Source organism: Talpa occidentalis, unplaced genomic scaffold, assembly GCF_014898055.3.
Source record: "Talpa occidentalis isolate TD23 unplaced genomic scaffold, MPIMG_talOcc4v2.1 talOcc4.3, whole genome shotgun sequence".
Lineage (NCBI taxonomy): Eukaryota > Metazoa > Chordata > Mammalia > Eulipotyphla > Talpidae > Talpa > Talpa occidentalis.
Window position 1 is genome coordinate 21,703,081 of NW_023603184.1, and position 12,766 is coordinate 21,715,846.

General features: G+C 38.8%; 1 protein-coding gene across 10 annotated transcripts in view; it reads right to left on the reverse strand.

Annotated features, from left to right (window-relative positions):
- The window catches only part of GAS2 (growth arrest specific 2), a 279,708-nt gene that overhangs the window by 121,633 nt on the left and 145,309 nt on the right, over nt 1-12,766 (reverse strand). For 6 of the 10 annotated variants that reach the window (XM_054699337.1, XM_054699335.1, XM_054699336.1 and 3 more), the window contains one exon: nt 84-218. The exons of the other annotated variants lie outside the window; for them this stretch is intronic. The gene's annotated coding sequence lies outside the window, so the exon portion shown is untranslated. The remainder of the gene's footprint in view (nt 1-83; nt 219-12,766) is intronic. 10 annotated transcript variants of the gene reach the window in all.

Here is a 12,766-nt window from a genome sequence, read left to right on the forward strand (position 1 = left end):
CTGGGTTGCAAAGCTTCCCACAGCCTCTGCAGCGCCAGTTCGATGCCCGGTCACTGGGTGAGGGTCCCACATGGCACGCATACCTCTCCTGCCGTCCGCTGCTCCCCTCAGCAGTGTACTTCATCACTCTGCTTGCTCTGCTTTCCGCTCTGACTCTGGTGAATTCTCTCACCCTCCTGTGCTTCTGACTGTACCCAGTGCTTGTATAAATAAATAATCTTAAAAAAAATAAAAATAAAAATGGAATTATAGTCCTGATTTCTTCTTCTTCTAGTTTGTTATTTGCATATAGGAACACAACTAATTTTTGTATATTGATTTTGGAACTTGCCACTTTGCTAGACTGATAGGGTTTTCTATGTACATTATCCTATCATCTGCATAATGATAGCTTCACTTTTTTCTTCCCAATTTGGATTCCTTCTAAATATGGGCAAGAGGCCAAAAAAGGTACTTCTTGGAAGAACACATGAGTGGCTAACAGACACATGGAAAATGCTCATCATCAATTATCATCAGGAAAATACAAATCAAAAGCACAATGAGTTGTCAGTTCACATGACTTATATACATATATATATATATATATATATATATATATATATAGAGAGAGAGAGAGAGAGAGAGAGAGAGAGAGAGAGAGAAAGACCAGAATGGCCCATATCAAAAAAGCCAAAACCAGCAAGTATTAGTGAGAATGTGGGTGGGAATGTATGCTGTGGGGTATGGAGACTGGTCCATCCTCCATGGAATACAACATGGATAGTTCTCAAAATATTAAAAAGAGACCCACCATAGAGCCAGAAATTTCGATTCTAGGTTATCTACCTGAGGAATACAAAAACACTAGTTTGAAGGAATATATGCACTCCTGTTTTCATTGCCACACTATTTATAATAGGTAAGCTATGGAAACAACCTAAGTGCTCCAATACATGTGAGTGGATTAGGAATATGAAGTATATATACACAATGGAATACTACTCAACTATAAAAAAAGATAAACTCTTACCATTTGGAACAATATGGATGGGACTAATGGGGATTATGATAAATGAGATAAGTCCAAAGGAAAAAGACAAACACCAGGTGGTGTCACTTTTGTGTGGAATACAGAGAAACAAAACAAAGAGCCAGATAAAACCAAACCATTAACAAACCCAGAAAACTGACTGGAAAATTGAGGCAATGGGTGGGATGGGGGAAGAGCAAAGTGGGGTGGGAACACGGATTACAGGTACTTTGGTGGTGGGTGTGGTGTTGCAACATACACCTGAAGGAGGTGACCCTATACCTTTAAAATCACATATGACATTTTAAACCAATGTTACCTCAATAAAAAATATTTATATTTCAATAACATTGTCTTTCTTTTTTTTACCACTGTATCTCCAATTTCTTGAAAATCATTGGGCATATAGTAGGCACTCAATAAATAATTGTCAAATGAATAAACAGCTATTATAGAAGAAGCTTTCCCCTAGGAAGCTTACTACTAATTGGTTATATTTTTATATATTGTCTTTAATTTAATAGTTTGGAACTCAGAATAGAAAAATAATGCTAAAATAACATTATAAATGATGGTTTCATTCCCAAGCTAGAATCATTTCATCTGGTAAAATGTTACTAGAATTCAGTAAAACAGATGCTTGCCTGTGTGCCAGGCATATAAATGAGGTCAGTCTGTGTCACTTGTCACTTCATTAAAAACCAAGGTTGATTTGGACTGTAGGTTTAATCATAACCAATATAATGTTAGCGCAATGAAAAGTAATAGAAAATATTACTAACTCAGTGACTTTCAGACCTTTTTTTATTATGACCATGATAAGAAATACATTATGGATGAATGCATAGAAATACCCAGACGCACATAACCCAAACACGTTTCACAGAAACAGTACTTACCTTCCTAAGTTAATGCACACTGATATTATTCTATTTGGTTTTATTCTAGTCTTTTCTATACCATTCAATTGAAAAGAAATAATGGTAAAAAAAAACTGCTAAATTTATTTCACAACCCACAGTTGGAAAAAAAGGCTGACTTAGAAACTGAACTAAGGAGAAAATGAATCAAAATTGAGGTAGGATATCAATGAACATATGGTTCCAATATAAAGTACAAAACAGATGTGTGTATATATTATTGTCTGTAGTAGACTTGACATGATGTAATGTCACAATCTCCTAAACACCATGCACTCTCACGCCTCCATGCCTTTGTTCATGCTGACTAGAAAGATCTTTCACCCTGTATTTTCTGCCTCTGAAGAAATTGGATTCATTCTTCTAAGAGCAGCTTAATCGTTATTTTGGGTTCCCTGATCTCCCTGCAGTAATGTTGCTATGTCTAGTGTCTGTGTCCAGTGCTTTGAGCATTTTCCATTTCTTTATATCTCATTTATAATGCACTATCACAGTTATTTTCTTGTGCATCTATTACCCCTACTAAACTGTGAGTCCCTAGACAGCAGGACTAGGTTATCCATCTTTGCATATTAAGTCTTCCACACAGTTTGAGCTCTAAGATTGCTGAATGATTGATGAATAAATGAACCACAAAACCATTCAATGTCTGAAGAGAAAAAGTAGTTGTCATTGGATGATGGGACAGTAACAGGAAGAAAAGACTGTGCTCATCAAAGGGGAACTAAATGAAATTTCTCTATTAAGAGCAACAGTTGTTGATTTTGACATCCTTGTTGACAGAACATTTTACATTATAAGTGAGATTTTACTGGCACATTTCTTGGCACTCTCTTGCAGGTAGACCTGGGACCAAGTGTTCATTTATTTTTAAGAATAATGACAATGGCAAACTTGATAATGGCAAATGTAGGATTATTTTGTTGAAGCATGAAAAAAACTGTGCTGAAATTTTCATAATTAAAACTATAACTTATTTTACAGACATAAAAATCTTTGCCAATTGCTGATTTACATGAAGAGTTTTGAGACATGATTCTTAAAGCTATCTCATCAGAGGACTTTACTCAAAGCAAACAGTAGACCAAACTACCTGCCATGAAAGATATCGCACCCCACTGTAAGTAAGAGGACTATTCAGGGAAGGGTTGAGGTCAGTGGACTTCTCTTGGCAGAAGAAAATGTTGCCATCTTGCTGCTATCACAGTAGCCATTTGGACTCTAGAGTCACCTGCTAAGAGATTTCCCCACTGAAGCTGTCAGGAAATAGATATATTAAATTATAACATTGTCACTCAAATTAGCATCATAATTAAGAGTCCAGACTTAAGACAGAAAAAACCAGGGTCAGGTTCTAGCTTCTTCGTTACTTGTTAAGAATTATGGGCAAATTACTTAACCTTTCTATCAGTTCTCACATCTGCAAAGTAGAATTAACAAATAACCCATCTCTCACAGGCATGTCTTGATTGTTATATAAGATAATACTTATTAAATATTTAGTTTACCGTTTGATATATTGCAACTGTGAAATGAAGGTTAGGTATTTTACTATTAATTGATCACCTACATCATCTTAAAATGGTAAACAAGACAATGCCAAAACAATACTAAGGGATAGTGTCAAAGGATAATGCCAAGGTGGGGAACAGATCACTGTGTGTTCTCACCTATGCGCTCAATTGCAATACACCACTCAGGTTCAGGGCCCAGCAAGAACAGGGTTTATTTAATAAATATGAGGTTGGGGAAAAGCAAAAAGATTATAAGGCCACAAGTGGCCCGCTATCTCACCCCAGATAGTGTGCACAGTGACCAATAGTCCCAAACAAAGGCCACTTGTGTAAGATGGCACTGCCATGAGAGCCTGGAGCTGGTGGCACAATGGTCAGCGGTGTACCAGAGTCCAACTCACTGTGGCTGCTATAAGTGCTCATAGGCAGAGCCCCTGAGGTGACATTGCAGCAGCCCACAGCAACAGGCCAGGCTGGACAGTACCTGATACCAGACCAGACAGCAACAGTTTCGTGGTACCAGAGAAGCAGAGGTGGTAGACAGCTCTCAAATGTGGCTGGACAGAGTGTCAGTCAACAGTCAATAGCCCCTATCAGCACCAGTCACAAGGCGGAAAGTCAGAGACACCAATACTACAGAGCTCTTTGTGAGCTATTGGTATAAACCAACAGCCAACAATTCTTTGAGACACCAAGCTGAGGCTGATGATATTCTTTGCAGATGTCAGAGGTAGGGCCAAAGGCAGGTACAGCAGCCTGGTCTCTGTGAAGGTCTGTGGAGATCCAGGGATCTGGAAGTCTGAAAATCTATGGGGATTCGCAGAAGTTTGCTGAATTCCGTGGAAGACAGCCACTGAGTCTTTCTTTCTCCAGAGGCTGGCTAAGTCCCAAGCTGGCTCCTGAAATGCTTTATATCCTCCTTCACAGTTCCCACTCTATAAGACTGATTGGACAATTTTTAATCCTAAGTGTTTGATGGGTTCCTTTAAGCACCAATCAACTTACTCCCATTTTCAGTCCAAGTAATGAGCTTGACTGCCAGCTGGAGAACTTAAAACTGATTGATCCATTTATGATCCTGGTATCGGATTTAAAAGGGAAAACTCTGGCTCATGCACAGACTCCACATGCCCTGAGGTCAGGGCAGGTTCATGGTCTCCATCCTGCCTCAGTGGGAACAGAGGCACACTACACTGGCTCCCCTCAGCTGGATAGGTTTAACAATTCAGGGAACCCAGCAGCAGTGCTGGGACACAAGTCCCAGTGACTGCAGGTGGGCTCCACTGGAAGCCTGCCATGTTACCCTATAATTCTGCAGCCCCAGGGCTAGCTTGTTCTAGGCCTAGGAAACTGATACTATAGTCCCAGTGGGTCTGCATTCCCTGGAGCATCAGGGCAAGGGAACCATCTCTGCTGCTGCTGCCTCTGCCTGCTGCTTTCAGAGTAGTCTGGGTGCTTCCCACAGGCAGAGCATTTTGGGGTGGCAGCCAGAGCCCCAGCATGACAACTCACACTGAGGACAGAGGGAGGTGAAATACCTGCCAGAGGTGAAGCTTTCACAACAGCCTGTGCCAGCCTGCAGCCTGCACACACTGTGACCAGGGAGGTAGAATGCCCAAAAGCAGTGAGTGCCTCAGCCCCAACAAAGTTGGCACATCCCCCTGCTCAGGTAAGGGCAGAGGGTAGAAAGCTGGTCATGTTCCATGGCTTCTGCCACAAAGATCTTATTGTAGACTTATTGACTCTACAACAATCCCCTGGGAAAAGGATATTACTATCATTAAAATCACAGAACTGGAGAATTTTATGCTTTCTTTCCCTCTTCTGCATTTTATAGCATCACATTTTCACACTTTTAGGCATCCATTGCTTTCATGGTTCCTTTTTTCTTCCTTTCTCCCTTCCTCCCTCTCCCTTCCTTATTTCTTTTCTCCTTCATTCTCCAACCTCCTCGGTACAGTCGTTATATGAATATGAAGTCACAGGTTCTGCTCCACAGATGCTCACTGTCTACTAGAAAAATGATATATTTAACAGCACAGGTGAAATTCAGACTCATGTCTGAGTCTAACGATTTGAAAGTCTGTTCATTTCCCTCCCTCCTTTCTTTCTTTTGGCTTTGCTTTCTTATTTCTTTTTTTTTTTAAAGATTTATTTATTTATGCATACAAGAGCTGGGGTACAGGCCAGAGGTATGGGGGATGAGAAGATTCACCAGAGACAGAGTGGGGTACAGAACAGGCAGACTGACTGAAATACACTGCTGAGGGGAGCAGTAGGTGAGACAGAAGAGGTCTGCCTCACCATGTGTGTTGCTGCCTGGCTAGCCGGGGATTGAACTTGTGCTGCAGAGACTGTGGATTGCTTCATAGTGTGGTGCTTAACCCCTTGTGCCACAAGGAAGGCCCTCTTATTTCTTTTTAAGGAGGAAGAAGAGCCTGTACATCAACAATTTTTACCTCTAAAATGAAACCAATATGAAATAATATGTGTAGATGTGACAACATAATACTCTGAAGAGGAAATAAATGAATCATTCTTAAAAACAGAGAACTATTTCTGTCATGTATCTTAACTCATGGTCAGGTGAGCAACTTTGGTGTTGAGGGTTCTACAACACATAGAATTAAGTCAAATACCTTATAACAGTACAGGAAAGAAGCCATGAGAAGAAAAGAGCAGAAGACATTGAGAATAAACTTCTGATCAGGCAAAATCGAGAGAAGGTTTTAAACTCTACACGAAATAATTTCTTTCCTTTTGGCTTCAGTGGCAGAAGAGAACAGATAAGAGTCAGGGAAGGTATCTTTTTACTTAACTCCCACAGCCTAAGTCAGCTGAAAAATCTGGAGATGAAAAGAGTGCCCTAAAGGAGACTTTTTAACATTATTTTTCAGTAATAGTCTTACCAGGAATTGAATGGCTATCCCCCAAATCAAATTGACTCCAAAATTGGATTCAGAATGAGAACATACAAACCAAAGCCAGAGTTTAATTAGATTAGTTGAGTTAACAGTAAAAGATTAGTGAAAAAGTAACCACTTATACTTCTTTGGATCTCTAAAAAGATTGACCTTTAAGATTTGTGTTTTAAAACACTGTGTGTTCAGTTAAATTTTAATTGGATTATATTCCAAAATAAATTATTGGAAATGTCATGGTTATGATCTGGAATTTGGATGTGGCAGGTACATCATAATGTAGACTAAGGGTGGGCAAGTTTCATCTGAACTGCCAATTTCCATCCATAGATAGTGTCTGCCTGTAATCCTGAAAGAAGGATCATCATGAGTCTGAATAAGAATGTGGAAAGTGTTTTTATTGATAAGTGGTGACTGTCAAGAGCATAGGTGCATACTATAAAAATATGAGTACTGAATATCTGAAGCATAGAGCAGAGTTTTGCATTTTGTTCACTATATCATGGTATATTCCCATATGTTGCAAGGGAATGTTATAATTCTAGAAACCTTACCGGGAATGAGGTCAGAAGAACTGGAAACAATTTACACAGTGGAATTTGCTAAACTAAAGTTAAAAAATAAGAGACATAATATTCATTCACCACATGGTTTTTCTGTAATTCCATTAGGAAAGCAATAGCCTGAGATCTCCTTGCTTACTATTACCACCAACTCTTTAAACAAACTCTTGTTTGATTTTTTATGCTACCTTAACTTAGTTTTGAGGTTTTGCTTAGAGTCTGGTCAGTTTCCTTTTTGATTAGTCAATTAACCTCACAGCCTAACATTTCCTTTACTGAACTCATGCTCTGAGTCACTATGAACTGCATTTTTCCTGATCTACCTGGGGCCACAAATCATACCACTAACTAGTGCCCCTACACCATAAGGGCCCCAAAATTGGCGGTTCACAGGAAGCTCTTTTAAATTAGCTAAACTCACCCCCTTGCCATACATAAACTGCCCTCCATAGCTTCAGCTTAATGTTGCTCTGCCCAGGAAAGCAACCCTTTGTGTGATTATCTGGCATTCTCTTTTTTGGAGCTGTAACAAGGAGTCAGACTTTATTTATCCTAGTGTCAGTATGTTTTGATGTATCTTGCCATCAAAAGAATCTTTAAATCTTATAAAACAGGAAAGAAGGGGAAAAAACTCTTATTATCCCAACTACTTCCCTTTCTTCATTTCTGGAATTCCTCTCTTCTTAACTGATTACCAGATTCTTTCTGTTTCATTGTCCTCTCAAAATGCTCCTTCTCTCCCACTACCTCCTCTCTATGGAAATATAGTGATCATACCTCTCTGGGCTCAGAGGTGTGTAAGTAATCTCAAACTGCTTTATAGCATTCAAAGTCAAAGAATGAGAGTAACTTGAAGAGTTACATCACTGATAGAGTAAAAGTGAAAATCTACAGCACAGAACATGAAAGTATGTAGGTGTTATTTAATATATGCATGCATACACACACACACAACTATGACACAGTGGGAAAGTAATGTGCAATTCTCTGCATGATATCCTCTGTAATTTGAACAGCCTTTGATTATTTCCAACATCAGCCATTTTTTCTAATTCATACATCTTATGGTTATGAATAAAATATAGGAATGGTTTTCATTTGTTAATACTGCTTTACATCTTGATTGTGGGATTGTCAAAGCACAAAGTTTACTTCTAGATACATTCTTTACTTAATTTTTTTATTCCACTAATTCTTTATAGTGTTATACATTGTTCTTTTTGTTCTTCCAGTATATGAACATTCTTTTTACATTCATTCAATTTCTCTTTCACACAATTATGTTTTAGTTTTCTAACATCAATCCTCTTTGCTTCAACACAAATCTATTTTCAATGTTCTATGCCTTAGGCAGATCTCCCTAATTGGTGCTTATGTCTGTCATGTGCGGAATTAACAACAACAAGAAGAGAGGTTACCCAACTTCCTTCACGTTGCTGAAACTCATAAGAAGACCATGTAAAGCATCAAGTTTCAGAAAATGTAGCCAAGTTTAAGACCCAAAATCTAAGCCAAGATTCAGAAAAACATCAACAACTAATCTAGGCTATGGTTTTACTTTGTAGAAATATGTGATTGAAATTTAAAAATTCCATTTTGTTTTTTAACATTTTTAGTTCCTTGTTCATGAATAGATTTGGTCAGCAGTTTTATTCAGATAATAGGATACTATATAAGGTTGTTTTTACTTTTTAGAAAACAGAGTATCTTAATGTAGAAAAGTATGATTCAAATGACATAGGGAGTACAAAAATATACAACAGAATGTCTACTTAATACTCTTCCATAGAGTTAGTAAATAATTTATAAAATCTCATAGTTAGCCATAAATATTACACTAATTTTGCTAATTAGGTATCAATTTTTAGTTGTTTTTTTTAAAGTTTTATTTATTTATGCATACAAGAACTGGGGTGTAGGCCCAAGGCATGAGGGGTGGGTGAGAGGAGTCAAGACAGAGTAGGGAGCAGAACAGGCAGATCTACTGAGATATATTGCTGAGGGGAACAGACAGGGAGACAGGAGAGTTCTACAGTGGCATGTGGGTTAGCTCCCTGGCAGGGCAGGGGTGGGGGCGGGGGTGGGGGGAGGTGGGTGGGTGGGGAGCGGTTGAACTCCTACTGCAGAGGCTGGTGATAGCTTGAAAGCCCTGTGTCTTTAACCCCTGTACCACTCAGGGAGGCCCTCAATTTTTAGTTTTAAATTTTTGTGCTAAACACATAGAAGGCAAGGAAATAAAGCTAGACTCTGTAGCGAGAAAGTATATGATTTATATATTATGGTTTGGTTTGTTTCTTTGCTCTGTGAGCTAAAGAGGCATTTATAATGCCTGCCAAATCATACAGACATTAATCTTTTTCATTGAGGCAGACTTTTTAAGTGGAACTAAATAATATATTGGATTACACAGATAGCTTCATCAGTAGAGAAAGTACATTTTTTTCTAGAACAAATAGACAATTTCCACAATTCAGAGTTTATTATTCTAAGAAAGTACAGTAATTTTTGTGTTCTTATTTTTCCAAATACTGAAAAATAATTTTGAAAAACAAATTTAGAATAATGCTTTGGAATGCTTCTTGCCATGTGACAAACATGCCTAAGGGTGTTTCCTACATGTTTTTTAACATTTAGGAAATATTTATCAAGTACATAGGTGGGTACTGTGGGAACGTGAAGATAAATTAGACATATTTTGTCCCTTGAAAAATTTTCCATTGCTAAAAGAAACAAAAATATAAAGAATTAGTCTAATGTAGAATGAAATATGTGCTAGCTGTAGACATAAATGATGGTCTATGGAAAAGCAAAGGAAAATAAGAGCTTCATGTCCTCAGGCATGGGAGCAGCTGGCATGGTGGGATGACTGACAGAATTAGGTAAAGGAGCTATGAACATGTAAAATTTTCTGCTGACCCAGCACTGGTCTAGAAGAACCATCTCCATAGGTACCATCATAAATGCAGGAATCTGTTACCTGAAGGTAAAGCCATCCTTTTCACACACACACACACACACACACACACACACACACACACACACACACACACACACACACGGTTAACAAGGAACTATCAATAGATAAAAAGGATTTAACATGGGTATTCAATCTTTGTAACCCTGAAAGGCATTCTTCTCAAAGGAAGAGATTAAATCCTTCAGTGCCTTCCTCTACTATCAGCATTATTTAGGACAGGCAGTTTAAACTAGAAGCCCCCCCTATCAAAATAATTACATTCTAAATGTCAATGGCTCACTGTTCCTACCTATGTAAACTAAATTCAAACTTGTGTTTACTGGAACTGCTTCCACAGAATAAAATCTGCCAGTTTCCCAGTCTCAAATCCTCACTTTGGTGATCTAATAAACTCTTTGTCTAACTATCCTTCTGATTATTTTAAGTTATCAGAATTTAGCCCAGGCATGGAGGCATGAAAGTGTACAGTCTTCAGGGGGTGAGAGGCAGTCTGGAGAGCCTGGGGTTTCAGATAATAAAGGGTTATAATAGGATATGCTTCTTGATTAGGTTTTAGATGAACCTGAATACCATATTAAGAAGTTTAAGCCCTTAATATTGGAATTGGTTTTAATTCAATTAATTTTCTAACAGATTTGGTTATTAATTCAGTTGAAACTATTACATTTAGGAGTTCAAAGTCTAACAAAAGAAGGTCTCAATATCTAGAAAGTAAATATTCATTCTTCTCCACCACTTTATTCCTATATTCTATAAAGTATTATAGAAAGTATTGCAGGTAGGGCCTCCCCTGTGGCGCAGTGGTTGAGCGCTGGGTTGCGAAGCTGCCCGCAGCCTCTGCAACACCGGTTCGATCCCCGGCTGCTCCCTGGCCACCGGAGGAGGGTCCCACATGGCGCACAGACCTCTCCTGCCGCCCGCTGCTCCCCTCAGCAGTGTACTTTGGTCCTTCTGCCTGCTCTGCTCCCCGCTCTGGCTCTGGTGACTTCTCTCACCCTCCCGCACTTCTGACTGTACCAAGTACATGTATAAACAAAACAAACAAACAAATAAAAAAAAATGCCTCTATTAAAAAAAAAAAGTATTGCAGGTATCACAAATACTATTAAGACATAGTTCTCAGGCCTTCCTGGTGGTGCAGGGGATAAACACAGCGCTATCAAGCTACTGCCAGCCACTACAGCATGAGTTTGATCCCCAGCTGGCCAGGGAGCAACCCACATGGCCCAGCAGACCTCTCTTGTCTGGCCCGCTGCTCCCCTCAGCAGTGTATTTCAGTCAGTCTGACTGTTCTGCTCCCCACTCTTTCTGGTGTGTCCTCTTACCTCCCACACCTCTGGCTTACATCCCAAGCCCAATTCTTGTATGCATAAATAAATATTTCTTAAAAAAAAAAAAAAGACACAGTTCTCACATTCAAAAAGATTAAGTTGAAAATGTACTTGAAAATGTTTTAGACCGGTGTCTTCTTGTCTTACATATAGAGGGACCCTGGGCAATGAACCTGGACTACTGAAACCTTGTGGTAAAAATATTCCCGGCTTGGTGATGGATCCAGTAGGAACATCATTAAATATTTGGACCACAAAAAGAATCTACCTTGTACTATAAAAGGCAGTAAGTAGTAATGACAAGTTAACAATCCAACCACAAGTGTGAAACAGGAATCTCGAAGTGAAACAGATTGTTTTCAGCTGGAGTTGTCAGGAAAGACTTATGAAAGAGGTAGGATTTGATTTGAGTTTTGTAGCTTAGAGGGGTGCTTTTCATGTGAAGCAGACAGGAAGACAATGCTTCTAGGTGTAATAAACATTAGACAAATGTTTGGGAAAGAAAAGAATAAGGGTATGAGACTAGCCAAATTAGATGTAAGGTACATATTTTTAAGGAAACATAATAAAATAAATTCTGCATATATTTCTGACTACTTTGGAGGCCCAATATACACAAAATAATATTGACTCTTTTTATGAGTTTACAACGAAAATGTTTGTATTCTGTAATGTTGGCGAGTCTTATTCTGAATATATATAGTATAAAAAGGAGTAAACCTACAGAAAATGAAAGGAGGGGGGAAGGGAGGAAGGGAGGGAAGAAGGAAGGAAGGAAGGAGGAGGAAGGGGAGGAGGAGGAGGAGGGAGGAGGGGAGGGAAGGGGAGGGAGGGAGGGGAGGGAGGAGGAGGAGGAAGGAAGGAAGGAAGGAAGGAAGGAAGGAAGGGAAGGAAGGAAGGAAGGAAGGAAGGAAGGAAGGAAGGAAGGAAGGAAGGAAGGAAGGAAGGAAGGAAGGAAGGAAGGAAGGAAGGAAGGAAGGAAGGAAGGAAGGAAGGAAGGAAGGAAGGAAGGAATCTGAGAATTACAAAGCAAACGTGGCAGTGTACAAATGCTACAGAACTAAGCCAACTATCATGGATGGAGTGTGAAGTACGTTTTTGTTTCCTGTATTGCTTTTTAAAGGTACTGTCCTGCGAAAACAATTTAACACAGCTAATCAGTATTTTATGACACTGTTTCCAAAGCACCCACCATTCTCAAAAAAAAGATATTCTTATTTTGATATAATTGACATATAATGTTATATTAGTTTTAGTTGTAAAATAAAATGGAATTTTTTGACAGTTATACGTGTATACTTCCTTTAATACTGTGTTGGAAATGTTTCCAATTTTCTATCATCTGTATATCAGATTAATATTCATAGTCTATGCTTCTCAAACATATACCTAGTGGGATTACAAAATTCAAGAAAACACAGGTTGGAAATACCTGGGCTGTTAGAACTCCAGTGCTAGATTTAGTATACTATAGACTCTAAAAGAAGACATCAAGGAAAAATTTGGCAGCTAGATTGGTAAAGGTAAA